This window comes from Salvelinus sp. IW2-2015, linkage group LG27, assembly GCF_002910315.2.
Source record: "Salvelinus sp. IW2-2015 linkage group LG27, ASM291031v2, whole genome shotgun sequence".
NCBI lineage: Eukaryota > Metazoa > Chordata > Actinopteri > Salmoniformes > Salmonidae > Salvelinus > Salvelinus sp. IW2-2015.
In genome coordinates, this window is record NC_036867.1 from 26,316,975 (window position 1) to 26,334,235 (window position 17,261).

General features: G+C 42.5%; 1 protein-coding gene across 1 annotated transcript in view; it reads right to left on the reverse strand.

The window, feature by feature from the left end:
* The window catches only part of LOC111953746 (MAGUK p55 subfamily member 7-like), a 255,668-nt gene extending 238,407 nt beyond the window's left edge, over positions 1-17,261 (reverse strand). Inside the window, 1 exon segment of the mRNA XM_070435462.1 lies at positions 17,086-17,261. The gene's annotated coding sequence lies outside the window, so the exon portion shown is untranslated.

A 17,261-nucleotide genomic window follows, 5' to 3' on the forward strand; every position in this document is an offset into this window, starting at 1 on the left:
TGAGCGGCCTCCCAGCTTATGTCGATATAGGACTCGTTTTACTGTGGATATAGATACTTTTGTACCCGTTTCCTCCAGCATCTTCACAAGGTCCTTTGCTCTTGTTCTGGGATTGATTTGCACTTTTCGCACCAAAGTACGTTCATCTCTAGGAGACAGAACGCGTCTCCTTCCTGAGCGGTATAACAGCTGCGTGGTCCCATGGTGTTTATACTTGCCTACTATTGTTTGTACAGATACTCCCAAGGATGCTCCCAAGGATGAACCAGACTTGTGGAGGTCTACAATTTTTTTCCTGAAGTCTTGGCTGATTTATTTTGATTTTACCATGATGTCAAGCAAAGAGGCACTGAGTTTGAAGGTAGGCCTTGAAATACATCCGCAGGTACATCTCCAATTGACTCAAATTATGTCAATTAGCCTATCAGAAGCTTCTAAAGCCATGACATCATTTTCTGGAATTTTCCAAGCTGTTTAAAGGCACAGTCAACTTCGTGTATGTAAACTTCTGACCCACTGGAATTGTGATACAGTGAATTATAAAAGTGAAATAATCTGTCTGTAAACAATTGTTGGAAAAAGGATTTGTGTCATGCACAAAGTAGATGTCCTAACCGACTTGCCAAACTATAGTTTGTTAATAATACATTTGTGGAGTGGTTGAAAAACGAGTTTTAAATGACTCAGTTTTAAGTAAACTTCCGACTTCAACTGTATGTGGCAGGGTCTACAGACAGTCACGGATTATAAAAGAAAAACCAGCCACGTCGTGGACACCGACGTCTTCCTTCCGGACAGGCTGAACACGTTCTTCGCTCGCTTTGAGGATAATACAGTGCCACCAACGCGGCCCGCTATCAAGGACTGTAGGCTCTCCTTCTCCGTGGCCGATGTGGGTAAGACATTTAAACGTGTTAACCCTTATCCCTAGCCAAGCATTCAATCTCTCCCTATCCCAGTCTGTTGTCCCCACATGCTTCAAGATGGCCATCATTGTCCCTGTACCCAAGAAATCAAAGGTAATTGAACTAAATTACTAACGCCCCGTAGCACTCACCTRTGTCATCATAGTGTGCTTTGAGAGACTATTCAAGGATCATATGACCACCTTACCTGCCAAGCTAGACCCACTTGAATTTGCTTACCGCCACAATAGATCCACAGACAATGCAATCACCACCACAATGCAAACTGCACTGTCCCATCTGGACAAGAGGCAGACATATGTAAGAATGCTGTTCATTGACTATAGCTCAGCATTCAACACCATAGTACCCTCCAAGCTCATCATCAAGCTCAAGGCTCTGGGTCTGAACCCCATCTTGTGCAACTGGGTCCTGGACTTCCTGACGGGTCACCCCCAGGTGGTGAAGGTAGGTAAAAATACCTCCTCTTCTCTGATCCTCAACACTGGGGCCCCACATGGGTGCTTGCTCAGCTCCCTGTTCACCCATAACTGCGTGGCCAAGCATGCCTCCAACTTAAATCATCAAGTTTGCAGGCGACAACAGTAATATGCCTGATTACCAACAYCGATGAGACAGCCTACAGGGAGGAGGTGAGGGCTCTGGGAGTYTGGTCCCAGGAAAATATCCTTTCACTCAACGTCAACAAAACAAAGGAGATGATCGTGGACTTCAGGAAACAGCAGAGGGAGCACCCCCTATCCACATCGACGGGACCGCAGTGGAGAAGGTGGAAAGCTTCAAGTTCCTCGGCGAATGCATCACTGACAAACTGAAATGGTCCACCAACAGAGACAGTGTGGTGAAGAAGGTGCAACAGCGCCTCTTCAACCTCAGGAGGCTAAAGAAATGTGGCTTAACACCTAACAACCTCAAACTTTTACAGACCCCCAATTGAGAGCATCCTGTCTGGCTGTATCACCGCCTGCTATGGCAACTACACTGCCCACAACCGCAAAGCTCTCCAGAGGGTGGAGCGGTCTGCCCAACGCATTACCAGGGGCAAACTTCCCGCCCTCCTGGACACCTACAGCACCCGATGCCATAGGAAGGCCAAAAAGATCATCAAGGACATCAACCACCCGAGGCACTGCCTGTTCACCCTGCTATCATCCAGAAGGCGAGGTCAGTACAGGTGCATCAAAGCTGGGACCGAGGGACTGAAAAACAGCTTCTATCTCAAGACCATCAGACTGCTAAACAGCCATCACTAGCACTTCATAATATTCTACGGTATCTTAGTCACTTTTAAATTGTGTTTACATATTGCATCACCCATTTCATATGTATATACTGTATTGTATACTACACCACTCACTGTTAAACAGCCATCTCCAGCACATCATAGGCTGCTGCCTACAGACATAGATTAGGAATCACTGGCCACTTAGGAAATGAAACACTAGCCACGTTAATAATGTCTCTGTATCTTACATTACTCATCTCTCATGTGTAAACTGTACTCTATACTATTCTACGGTATCTTGGTCACTTTAATTGTTTGTAAATATTGCATCACCCATCTCATATGTATATACTGTACTCTATACTATGCCACTGCATCTTAGTCCAATGCCGCTCTAACATATGTATATTCTTAATCCATTCCTTACTTAGATTTACGTGTATTTTCGGAATATGTTGTGAAACTGTTAGATATTACTGCACTGTCGGAGCTAGAAGCACAAGCATTTTGCTACACCCGCAAACTTTTTGGGGCCGAGGACCCCTTTTGTTATAGCAAATTCATCAGGGACCCCCTCATTAATCAGAACACAACAACTCGAGTGAGATAAAAAAAATAGCATACAAGGAGTTTTACTATGACTTTGGCAGTGCATGGCCAGATGAACCAAGTCTCAGGACCTGGAGCATCAGCACCAGTCTCAACGTCAACAGTGAAGAGGCGACRCCGGGATGCTGGCCTTCTAGGCAGAATTGCAAAGAAAAAGCCATATCTCAGACTGGCCAATAAAAAGAAAAGATTAAGATGGGCAAAAGAACACAGACACTGGACAGAGGAACTCTGCCTAGAAGGCCAGCATCCCGGAGACGCCTCTTCACTGTTGACGTTGAGACTGGTGTTTTGCGGGTACTATTTATTGAAGCTGCCGGTTGAGGACTTGTGAGGCGTCTGTTTCTCAAACTAGACACTCTAATGTACTTGTCCTCTTGCTCAGTTGGGCACCGGGGCCTCCCACTCCTCTTTATATTCTGGTTAGTGCCAGTTTGCGCTGTTCTGTGAAGGGAGCAGTACACAGCGTTGTACAAGATCTTCCGTTTCTTGGCAATTTCTCGCATGGAATAGCCTTCATTTCTCAGAACAAGAATAGACTGAAAAGTTTCAGAAGAAAGTCCTTTGTTTCTGGCCATTTTGAGCCTATAATCGAACCCACAAATGCTGATGCTCCAGATACTCATCTAGTCTAAAGAAGGCCAGTTTTACTGCTTCTTTAATCAGAACAACAGTTTTCAGCTGTGCTAACATAATTGCAAAAGGGTTTTCTAATGATCAATTASCCTTTTAAAATMATAAACTTGGATTAGCTAACAAAACATGCCATTGGAACACACAAGCGATGTTTGCAGATAATGGGCCTCTGTACGCCTATGTAGATATTCCATWAAAAAATCTGCCGTTTCCAGCTACAATAGTCATTTACAACATTAACAATGTCTACACTGTATTTATGATCAATTTGATGTTATTTTAATGGACAAAAAAATGCGCTCTTCTTTCAAAAACAAGTGACCCCAAACTTTTGAACGGTAGAGTAAATCAACTCATGCCCGAACTGTGCGATGTAGTAGGGAGTTGTATTTTACAACAGGCCAATGTTCTACATAGTTTAGTGTGGAAAATGTGATAATTAACTACAATGACCATAATTCATTGCGCGGCTACTTTTCCGGTCTGTGTATCTTTTATGTCTGCTATGTAAGAGGGGATACAAGAGGGGATACATAGAGAGCAGTTTCTTCGAGAGTTATTTCTACCTGAAAATACATGATCTTAGTGATTGAAAGTTGGTATTCAGCAGTCATAAAAGTATGCCTTACATACTTCGAAGAACTACTAAAATAGTGATTTTGTCACAGCATAGGCAGCAGCTCTATAGAGATGAGATGATGACTTAAATAATAAAGTAATCAAATAAAACAAATGTAATATACACAACAACTGAAATATTGTATTCAAGTAAAGTCATGTGAATAACTGATGGTTAATAAGTGATAAGCAGTCATAGGCAGTCACTACCATCATGGGACTTGTATTAACCTTTTCATATGAGAGTTCCAAATATCTCTAACGGTCACCCCAGAGTGAGTTGTTTTATGCCATGTAAAAAAGCTAACGTTTAAGTTCCTTGCTCAGAACATGAGAACATAAGAAAGCTGGTGGTTAAATTTTCCCAGTTCTTCAATATTCCCAATTAAGAAGTTTTAGGTTGTAGTTATTATAGGAATTATGACGCGTCGACTATTTCTCTCTATACCATTTTTATTTCATATACCTTTTACTATTGGATGTTCTAATAGGAACTTTAGTATTGCCAGCCTAATCTCGGGAGTTGATAGGCTTGAAGTCATAAACAGCGCTGTGAAGCAAGCATTGCTAAGAGCTGCTGGTAAACGCAGTAACGTTTGAATGAATGCTTACGAGCCTGCTGCCGCCTACCACCGCTCAGTCAGACTGCTCTATCAAATCATAAACTTAATTCACATATTATAATCACAGAAATACGAGCCGTTGGTCATTGATATGGTCAAATCCGGAAACTATCATTTCGAAAACAAAACGTTTATTCTTTCAGTGAAATACGGAACCGTTCCGTATTTTATCGAATGGGCGGCAACCCTAAGTCTAAATATTGCTGTTACATTGCACAACCTTCAATGTTATGTCATAATTATGTAAAAATATGGCAAATTAGTTCGCAACGAGCCAGGCGGCCCAAACTGGTGCATATACCCCGACTCTGTGTGCAATGAACGCAATAGAAGTGACACAATTTCCCTAGTTAATATTAACTGCTAACATGAATTTCTTTTAACTAAATATGAAGTTTAAAAAAATATATACTTCTGTGTATTGATTTTAAGAAAGGCATTGATGTTTATGGTTAGGTACATTCGTGCAATGATTGTGCTTTTTTCGCGAATGCGCTTTTGTTAAATCATCCCCCGTTTGGTGAAGTAGGCTGTGATTCGGTGATAAATTAACAGGCACCGCATTGATTATATGCAACGCAGGACAATCTAGTTAACCTAGTCATATCATCAACCATGTATAGTTAACCTGTTTGGGCTAGGGGGCGTGCCCAGAGCGTGCCCAGAGTAAACTGCCTGCTACTCAGTCCCAGTTGCTAATATATGCACATTATTAGTAGATTTGGATAGAAAACACTCTGAAGTTTCTACAACTGTTTGAATGATGTCTGTGAGTATAACAGAACTCATATGGCAGGCAAAAACCTGAGAAAAATCCAACCAGGAAGTGGGAAATCTGAGGTTTGTAGTTTTTCAACTCTTGGCCTATCGAATACACAGTGTCTATGGGGTCATATTGCACTTCCTAAGGCTTCCACTAGATGTCAACAGTCTTTAGAACCTTGTTTGATGCTTCTACTGTGAAGTGGGGGCGAATCAGAGGGGATTGAGTAAGGTCTCTAACAGAGTGGCACGAGCTAAACACGTGATAGTTAGCTTGTGTTCGATTGCATTTCTGAAGACAAAGGAATTCTCAGATTGGAACATTATTGAAGATTTATGTTAAAAACATCCTAAAGATTGATTCTATACATGTTTCTACGGACTGTAACGGAACTTTTTGACTTTGTCTGCTCCTAGTGATCGCGCGTCATGAATTTGGAATACTGGTCTAAACGCGCTAACAAAAAGAAGATATTTGGACATAAATTATGAACTTTATCGAACAAATCAAACATTTATTGTGGAACTGGAATTCCTGGGAGTGCATTCTGATGAAGATCATCAAAGGTAAGTGAATATTTATAATGCTATTTCTGACTTCTGTTGAATCCAACATGGCGCATATCTGTTTGGGTTGTGTTGGTCTCTGAGCGCTGTACTCAGATTATTGCATAGTTTGCTTTTTTCATAAAGTTTTTTTGAAATCTGACACAGCGGTTGCATTAAGGAGAAGTATATCTTTAATTCTGCGAATAACACTTGTATCTTTTATCAATGTTTATTATGAGTATTTCTGTAAATTGATGTGGCTCTGTGCAAATTCACGGGATGTTGTGGGGGCAAAGACAAATGTAAACTGAGGTTTTTGGATATAAATATGAACTTGATCGAACAAAACATACATGTATTGTGTAACATGTTGTCCCGGGAGTGTCATCTGATGAAGAATATCAAAGGTTAGTGATTAATTTTATCTCTATTTCTGCTTTTTGTGACTCCTCTCTTTGGTTGGAAAATCGCTGTATGCTTTCTGTGACTAGTTGCTGACCTAACATAATGATATGTTCTGCTTTCGCCGAAAAGCCTTTTTGAAATCGGACACTGTGGTTGGATTAAAGAGAATTTTATCTTTAAAATGGTGTCTAATACTTGTATGTTTGAGAAATTTGAATTATGAGATTTCTGTTGATTGAAATTGGCGCCAGTGCAATTTCATTGGCTGTTGGCGAGGGGTTCCGTTCCTAGACAGGTTAACTAGTGATTATGTGAAGATTGATTGTTTTTTTATAAGATAAGTTTAATGCTAGCTAGCAACTTACCTTGGCTCCTTGCTGCACTCGCGTAACAGGTGGTCAGCCTGCCACGCAGTTTCCTCGTGGAAWGCAATGTTATCGGCCATAATCGACATCCAAAAATGAAGATTACAGTTGTTATGAAAACTTGAAATCGGCCCTAATTAATCGGCCATGCCGGTCAACCTCTAGTATGTATGTATGTATGTATGTATGTATGTATGTATGTATGTATGTATGTATGTATGTATGTATGTATGTATGTATGTATGTATGTAGCATAATGTATTTACAGTTTTATTCACGTTTTCAAGTACTGGTGACAAATAACGCATTTCGATTACTGCAGAGATTGTAATGGACACCTATGATATGTGTAAAATACTTTTTTAGGTTGTACTGATTAAAATGAGCTAATGCTAAGCTATTTGCCAGCTATGTGTGGCGCCATGTTTGTTGACATTATACAATGCATTCTGGGTGTCAGGTAAACGTCTGTCAGACCAAATATTGTATAATGAGGTGAAGGAATGGTTCACTCATCTTTCGGGTAAACTTCCGGAGGTGAATGAAGGGAAGTGAATAATCGTAGACGACACACCCACTTCAACATGCATACTATAAACAGACCAAACTCATCTTGTCTCCTCTTATTATCTTTGGTTGATGCAAAAAACAAAAATGGCGTTGCGCACAAACTACCCATCGTCGGATTACTTTCGATTTCTAGAAAGTGTTTTACTCAATTATTTAGATCAATGGTGAGCTCACCCGTGATGTGATTAATTATAAATAGTCATTGCTATTCAGCCGATAGTTATAAAAATTACTGCTTGTGTTACGTCAATCTTTCACAGGTTAGGGCTAGGACAAATGTAGCCTACATTTTTTGGTTTGGATGATTGTGTTATGCTGTAGCTACTTCTGTGAATGTCTGAACATTGCATCCAAAAATAAACTGGTCACACTCTGGACATAACTTTGTAATGACTGTGTTTGTGCAAAATGTTTCTGTGAAAAAACCATGTGGCCAGCTCAAATGCTGATTGTTGCGTCAAACGAAACTGGACGTTCTAAATAAGCATTCTAATCACACCGGTTTGAGCGTACACTGCACGGACCACTGTAGAATGATCACACCCGTTTGTTGGTACGTGTGAAAAGGTTAATTGCTTTATTTTGTGTTGTTACAGCTTTTAAGCCACATTATTTTTTTAAACATTAAATGCACTATGCATTATCAAAACTGAAATTGGAAATTGTGATAATTTTTTAAATAATCGAACCGAAACTGAACTGACCTCAAAAAGCATTAATCGCTCAACACTACTGGCAAGTCCCTCCAACAGAAGCGTCCAAGGAGTTGACCGCTTTCAGAACACCTACTGGCTTACCGGTTTTCGGATATGGTGTTTGGGCTTTATTGCGCTGCCGCGACCTTCCAGCAGCTCATGGACAGTGTTCTGAGGGGTACAGAGGCGCACGCAGAAGCGTAAATAATGACGTCATCATCTACAGTTCCACATGGGAGGAGAACCTCCACCATCTGAAAGACATCTTCTGACGAATCCACAAGGCTGGACTTGTGGTCAACGCACGGAAGTGGCATCTAGCCAAGGCCACGGTGCAATACCTTGGTTACGTGCTGGGCTCATCAAGCCACAACTGAGCAAGGTGGAGACGGGGCTGTCCAGCCCACCCCTGACTACCAAGAAGAAGTCGAGGTCCTTTCTGGGCTTGGTGGGGTGGTCCCGGCGGTTCATCCCCAACTTCTCAGGCCGAGCTGCTGTGCTCACTGGCCTCACCAGGAAGTCCACAGAAGATGAAATGGTTCCCTGAGTGCGATGCAGACATGAGGATCTAAAGCAGCGCATGTGCCAGGAGCCAGAGCTGCAGACAGATGCCTCCGCGGTTGATCTATGAGCAGTGTTACTTCAGGGAGAAGGGGATGACAGAAGACCTGTGCAATACATCAGCCGGAAGTTGTTTCCAAGAGAGACGAGAAGGTATTCAATGATGGAAAAGGAGTGTTTGACCACAAAATGGGCAGTCGATACCCTCAAGTACTACTTCCTAGTAAGGGTGTAACAGTTCACCAAACCCACGGTTTTGGGGTCGCAGTTTGGTTTGGTTTCAGTACAGCGGGAAAATTTAAAATCCACAGTTACTGTAATTAATTTGTGTTCATTTAGGAAAATACAATGTGTTGGTATTCCTGATTCGATATTCAGTTAAAGTCGGAAGTTTACATACACTTAGGTTGGAGTCATTAAAACTTGTTTTTCAACCACTCCCCAAATTTCTTGTTAACAAACTATAGTTTTGGCAAGTCGGTTAGGACATCTACTTTGTGCATGACACAAGTAATTTTTTCAACAATTGTTTACAGATAGATTATTTCACTTATAATTCACTGTATCACAATTCCAGTGGGTCAGAAGTTCACATACACTAAGTTGACTGTGCCTTTAAACAGCTTGGAAAATTCCAGAAAATTATGTAATGGCTTTAGAAGCTTCTGATAGGCAAATTGACATAATTTGAGTCAATTGGAGATGTACCTGTGGATGTATTTCAAGGCCTACTTTCAAACCCAGTGCTTCTTTGCTTGACATCATTGGAAAATCAAAAGAAATCAGCCAAGACCTCAGAAAAAAAGTTGTAGACCTCCACAAGTCTGGTTCATCCTTGGGAGCAATTTCCAAACGCTTGAAGGTACCACGTTCATCTGTACAAACAATAGTAAGCAAGTATAAACATCATGGGACCACGCAGCCGTCATACCGCTCAGGAAGGAGACGTGTACTGTCTCCTAGAGATTTACATACGTTGTTGCGAAAAGTGCAAATCAATCCCAGAACAACAGCAAAGGACCGTGTGAAGATGCTGGAGGAAACAGGTACAAAAGTATCTATATCCACAGTAAAACGAGTCCAATATCGACATAACCTGAGAGGCCGCTCAGCAAGGAAGAAGCCACTGCTCCAAAACTGCCATAAAAAAGCAAAGATTGTACTTTTTGGCAAAATGTCCTCTGGTCTGATGAAACAAAAATAAAACTGTTTGGTCATAATGACCATCGTTATGTTTGGAGGAAAAAGGGGGAGGCTTGCAAGCCGAAGAACACCATCCCAACCGTGAAGCATGGGGGTGGCAGCATGATGTTGTGGGGGTGCTTTGCTGCAGGAGGGACTGGTGCACTTCACAAAATAGATGGCATCATGAGGATGGAAATTATGTGGATATATTGAAGCAATATCTCAAGACATCAGTCAGGAAGTTAAAGCTTGGTCGCAAATGGGTCTTCCAAATGGACAATGACCCCAAGCATATTTCCAAAGTTGTGGCAAAATGGCTTAAGGACAACAAAGTCAAGGTATTGGAGTGGCCATCACAAAGCCCTGACCTCAATCCAATAAAACATTTGTGGGCAGAACTGAAAAAGTGTGTGCGAGGCCTACAAACCTGACTCAGTTATACCAGCTCTGTCAGGAGTAATGGGCCAAAATTCACCCAATATATTGTGTGAAGCTTAAGGAACAATACCCGAAGTGTTTGACCCAAGTTAAAGAATTTAAAGGCAATGCTACCAAATACTAATTGAGTGTATGTAAACTTCTGACCCACTGGGAATGTGATGAAAGAAATACAAGCTGAAATAAATAATTCTCTCTACTATTATTCTGACATTTCACATTCTTAAAATAAAGTGGTGAAATAATTTTTACTAGGGTTAAATGTCAGGAATTGTGAAAAACTGAGTTGAAAAGTATGTGGTTCTCTATGGTGTTTAGGTCAGAGTGTGACTATGGGGGTGTTCTAGTCATTCTATTTCTATGTTGGTGGGCTGGTAATCGTTGCCTCTAATTGGGGATCATATTTAGGAAGCCCTTTCTCCCACCTGCTTTGTGGGATATTGTGTTTGTGCTTGTTGCACCACTGATGTCACGTTTTTGTTGTTGGTTTATTGTTTGAAGTTTTCACCGTAATAAAGATGTGGAACTCTACACACGCTGCGCCTTGGTCCGTCCATTACAACAACCGTGACAGTAAACTTCCGACTTCAACTGTATGATGATGAGTCATACAATGCCTGATGAGAGCACTATCAGGAATACTAACACTGTTTTTTTAAATTAAAAGACACGATTACTCATCAACAACAATACTAAAATAAAGTGCAATATGCGTGTGAAATCAATATGTAAACATGTCTCGACATTGTATAATCCTATGCTATAATGTTTTCTTACAAGGAGAAAAATATGCACACTGTAGCACATACTTCTCATTTCCCACTCTGGGGTAATGTGATGGGCTGTCACTGTTTAGTAGCTCTCTGTAGCCCCGGAGGTCCATCCATCTGTAGTAAGCGTGACACAGGGTTGGCCAATTAATTGACAACTTCGGCTTTAGCTTGCTTAGTTTAAAGCGAGTACCACCTGTTTGCTGAAATGGGTGCGAGAGGGTGAGGTTCGTACCGTTGTTCGAGCACTTTCACGAGGTGCTGAAACCCCCTATGCTTCTCAACCACCGAGAATGGGCGCATATATAAACATAGTCTATCGCTCTTGTAATTTCTTTGCCCCGGTCTGAATCAGCTGCGATAGGCTGCTTGAATGCAGACAGGAGACGAAGTTGTGTTGTTGTTTTTATGTGTTTCTTGCTCCGGTGGTACTGGGGTGATGTCAGCGTAAATGTGTCAACATATTTGAGGTGTTGGCAGCTGAATAGGCTATTCTGGTTGAGCAGTGGCGACATACTTTCTCTGTCGCCGTTGTAATCTACCAGGAAGTAAAATGTTCCCAAACTGCAGATTTATCGACCCCAGCACTCGCCATCATACAGAACTAGTTGCCGGCTACACCTCACAAAAGTACAATTTGAAATACAACAATTAAGATTTTAATTTTGATTACAATGTTCGAATAGGCTGTAGTTGTTTGAACGGAATAGCCTGAAATTGTTTTTTTTAGCTCCGATTTACTCAAGAGCCATACAATGCAGTGTAGGCATAGGCTGTAGGCCTAGTGTATTTATTTTTTGTATTTATTTTTATGTATTCAATCGAGTTCACAGTGCGCACCGAATCAAGGTCCCTGTACTGAATGGTTCGGTACAAATACATATACTGTTACTGTCACGCCCTGGCCTTAGTTATCTTTGTTTTCTTTATTATTTTAGTTAGGTCAGGGTGTGACATGGGGGATGTTTGTGTGTTTWTGTCTAGTCTAGGGTGTTTGTATTGTCTAGGGGGTTTTGTAGAGTTCATGGGGTTGTGTTCAGTGTAGGTGTTTATGTAAGTCTATGGTTGCCTGGATTGGTTCTCAATTAGAGACAGCTGTCTATCGTTGTCTCTGATTGGGAGCCATATTTTAGGCAGCCATAGGCATTAGGTAGGTTGTGGGTAATTGTCTATGTCTTGACGTTAGTTGCTTGTGTCTGCACTTTCGTTTGATAGCTTCACGGTCGTTTGTTGTTTTGTCTAGTTTGTATTAGTGTTCGTGTTCGTTTCTTCTTCTATTAAAAAGAAGATGCATTTATATCACGCTGCGCCTTGGTCCTCTCTTTCACCTAACGACGATCGTGACAGTTACACCTCTACCTCCTAGGGAAGGAGTTCTTGCTGGAGATGGATCACCGGGCCTTGCAATGGCTCCATCAGATGAGAGACACATACTGTATTAGAGGATTACCAGGTGGTACCTTTCCTTACAGCCCTTCAAGTTCACTGTCCCGGGCCTGGTAAAGAGAACATCCTGACAGACTTCCTGTCACGTCATCAGGATGAATATGTTTTGCGCCAACTTCGCACTGCGACATCACGTCTGTCACATCACGATGTTGTCACCATCGACGATGGCTGTCAATCTTCTATATCTGATACTATCTTAATATCGCCCAACTCTAATGTCCATATCACAACACCTTGATGCCTAAACTTCTCTCGTTCCCCCAAAGACGCCATTTGTGACACATCCTACAGGTACCTCCACATCACTATGCATTCCTGGAGAGAGATAAACAATAAAACATGGTAACATCAGGACATTCGTGCAGCAGAATACATAATCAACCATTCACCTAAATAGGTCATCACTCAGCAGTCATATGGCGCATCCCTCCCTGCCCCTAGGTTACTGTATATAAGCCAAAGGACCTGCTGCCTGTCATCTATTACTTTGCGGTGAGTGTCTGCATCCCAAATGGCACCCTATTCGTTATATATAGTGGGACCCAGGGCCCTATGGGCTCTGGTCAAAGGGAAATAGGGTGCCATTTGGGATGCAGACAATGAGTCAGGGGCCTCCTGAGTGGCGCAGCGTCACTACAGACCTGGGTTCGATCCCACGCTGTGTCGCAACTGGCCGCGACCGGGAGTCCCATAGGGCGGCGCACAATTGGCCCAGCTTCGTACGGGTTAGAGGAGGGTTTGACCAGGGGGGCTTTACTTGGCTCATCGTGCTCTAGCAACTCCTTGTGTCGGACCGGGCGCCTGCAGGCTGACTCTGGTCGTCAGTTGAACAGTGTTTCCTCCAACAAATTGGTGCAGCTGGCTTCCAGGTTAAGGCTAAGGTTAAGAAGGTTAAGAAGCGTGGTTTGGAGGACACATGACTAGACCGTCGCCTCTCCCAAGCCCGTTGGGGAGTTGCAGCGATGAGACAAGATTTAAATTGGGGTAAAATACTACAAAAAAGTTGTTTTTAAAGACAAAAACAAAATAAACAGTGAGTCAGAAGCAGTGCTGATGAGGCAGTAGTGGTTACAGACAGAGGCCAGGACCTTTTTACAACCATCTCTCACATTTCCTTGCTTGTTTAGAACTGCACAGCCTGCATTTCTGCATGTAGAAGGCATCCACTTATTATTGTATGGACCTGAGTTTTTACCATCACAAGTATTTTGAATTGAGGCGTAGAAAAAAGTAGGCCTAACATGGTGATCAAACCGGACGCCTGTGTGCACCATCGCGCGAATATTGATTTTGTACCCCCACACGAGGTACGATCAGGACACGCAGGTTGAAATATCAAAACAAACTCTGAACCAATTATATTAATTTGGGGACAGGTCGAAAAGCATTAAACATTTAAGGCAATTTAGCAATGCTAGCTTGCTGTTGCAAGCTAATTTGTCCTGGGATATAAATATTGGGTTGTGATTTTACCTGAAATGCACAAGGTCCTCTACCCCAACAATTAATACACAGATGAGAAAGGAATTCGGTTTACCGTTTTGTCATCTCTCCTCCTTCCTCAGGCTTCTGTTTTACTTCTTTGGACTTTATATGGTGGTTGGCAACCAACTTCACGGTGCATTACTGCAACCGACTGGAGTGTGGACGTCAGTTCATCTTTCAATCACTCACGTGGGTATATGCTCCTAAAGACCATTGAAGAGATGGGAGAGGCTGGACTTGCAGTGCGTTGAGCTTCAAAAATAGAACCTATTTCTATTTTAGCACCTAGCCATGCAGACGCTCGCTGAGGCGGTGCAATTACTGAATAACATGTATGTGTACATTTATTTTGCATCGCGAGCGGTGTGGTCAGCATGTATGGCTTGCTCCTGATAGGCATGCCTCATTTCCTAGAGACCTAGCCTACAGTAGAGTCTTTCAAATTCTTAATAAGGGTAGATCCACAGATGATGCCATCTCTATTGCACTCCACACTGCCCTTTCCCACCTGGACAAAAGGAACACCTATGTGAGAATGATATTCATTGACTACAGCTCAGCGTTCAACACCATAGTCCCCTCAAAACTCATCACTAAGCTAAGGAACCTGGGACCTAACACCTCCCTCTGCAACTGGATCCTGGACTTCCTGACGGGCCGCCCCCAGGTGGTGAGGGTAGGTAGCAACACATCTGCCACGCTGATCCTCAACACTGGAGCTCCCCAGGGGTGCATGCTCAGTCCCCTTCTGTACTCCCTGTTCACCCACGACTGCATGGCCAGGCACAGCTCCAACACCATGATTAAGTTTGCAGACGACACAACAGTGGTAGGCCTGATCACCGACAACAACGAGACAGCCTATAGGGAGGAGGTCAGACACCTGGCCGGCCTGGTACGGCAATTGCCTGGTACGGCAACCTGCCTGCCTGGTACGGCAATTGCTCGGCCTCCGACCGCAAGGCACTTCAGAGGGTAGTGCGTACGGCCCAGTACATAACTGGGGCAAAGCTGCCTGCCATCCAGGACCTCTACACCAGACGGTGTCAGAGGAAGGCCCTAAAAATTGTCAAAGACCCCAGTCACCCCAGTCATAGACTGTTCTCTCTACTACCGCATGGCAAGCGGTACCGGAGTGCCAAGTCTAGGACAAAAAGGCTTCTCAACAGTTTTTACCCCCAAGCCATAAGACTCCTGAACAGGTAACCAAATGGTTATCCGGACTATTTGCATTGTGTGCCCCCCCCCCCAATTCCTCTTTTACGCTGCTTCTACTCTCTGTTTATCATATATGCATAGTCACTTTAACTATACATTCATGTACATACTACCTCAATTGGGCCGACCAACCAGTGCTTCCGCACATTGGCTAACCGGGCTATCTGCATTGTGTCCCACCACCCGCCAACCCCTCTTTTTACGCTACTGCTACTTTCTGTTCATCATATATGCATAGTCACTTTAACCATACCTACATGTACATACTACCTCAATAAGCCTGACTAACCGGTGTCTGTATATAGCCTTGCTACTGTTGTTTTTTTTCTTTACTTACCTACACACACACACACACACACATACACACACACACCTTTTTTTTGCACTATTGGTTAGAGCCTGTAAGTAAGCATTTCACTGTAAGGTCTACACCTGTTGTATTCGGTGCACGTGACAAATAAACTTTGATTTGATTTGACTTAGACAGATATTCCACTTCTCCTCCTGAAATATGAAAGCCCACAGAAATTCATAACCTGGCTTTAGGTTACTCAACAGCTCAGCAGGAAATGTTTTGTCTTAATCAGCAAGTATAGTCGCTTAGGCCTAGTACTTTATTCCAATAACAAAAACTGCCCTACTTCCTTACTGTGCAATTACAATGCAATTACTAGAGTACTAGCTATGTAACAGTAGTCAGTACAGTGTTACTACTACACATAGGTATAGAGCTGGGTGCATTTCAGTTGGTAGTGTTAAAACCAAGAAGTTGAGATGAGCCAAGGGTGAAGCCCTCATAGAGTCTCTATGATCCCCTTGGAAATTTACTGGAAGGGAACACCATATCAATACTGGAGACTGACCAGAATCCACAGGAATCTGACCAGGCTTTAGATTCCGAGCCATATGGTGAAGACAGGAAAGGTGATCTGAGCAGCCGCAGTCAGACCACAGCCCTGCCAGCATCCCCTGGTTTGGCCTAGTCTTCACCCCCTGCAGCAGACCACAAACCACATGGTGATGGCTGGGCCTGGGGGTTTGTCCACCCACTACTTGATTGTACATGTGCAAGAAGATCAGCTATCACATCAGTAGCCTATGACCCTTGGCCCTTAAGACCTCAGACCACACCCACTCACCCTGTCTGTCACCTGACTAAAATATGATTTAACAACAATGCTATTACAGTGTTACTACACAGGTATGAGAGCTAAAGTGTTTACCCATAATTCCAATACTGTACAAACAGACACTGAGTTATATCACGAAAAATCACTTTTTTGTTTGATCTAAATACCATGCTATTTACATGGTAGGGTGCAAATACTGGTGTGTTTACATTTCTAACACCTGTCACCCAGAACGGCTACAGGTGACATCATCCWAGCTACAGTACTTACTACGCCAGAGACAAAACCAATAAACTTTTGGAATAATCTAGCAATGATACAAAGGAGCAAAATACAGAAATGGCTATTGTAATCTGTAGAATCTGAATCATTAACGTTAGTCATTTTATTATCAACGTCGCGTGCTAAAACTTGAAGTTGCTTAGTTAAGAGCGAGCCGAGCTAGCTCGCTAGCTTCACTATTATGTCAATAAAGAAAAGATCTAGCTACCATAACATGTATAGTTTCTGATGTTGATGTCCTTATTCCAAACAATGCAAATCCCCCAAAATAAGAAGAGGTTAGTTTGCAAATATTTACCCAGTTGCCTCGCGCTGTCAGTGACAAGCTCCGTGTCAAAACACTTGGCTCGAGCTCAAGAAGGGGGTCTATATTCCTTCGCAACCGTGCTAGCTCACTACAGCTAACCTTGCATATTGGAAAGTACAGCTATTATTCCCATATATTTTGTTACTTTGCTAAGGAGATGTGAGCGGATTTAGAAAACCACTTAATTTATTAACTGTTGCCATGAGGACAGAACAGCTTGCAAGTTAGTTTCCCACGCAACATGGAACAGTTTATCGTCAAACGCAATATTACTCACTCAAGCTTCGTTGCATTAGTGCAAATTTGCTCTCACAGTTTGCTCTTCGCCAGATCACTTCGGGGTAGAAACTCCTTTGCAGTCAGCCTTACTAGCTAGATATTTCAATTCTAGACGGAGACTTTTCTGGCTTTTTCAATATCTCAAACTCATCATTTTTCTTTCTCTGTCTGGGA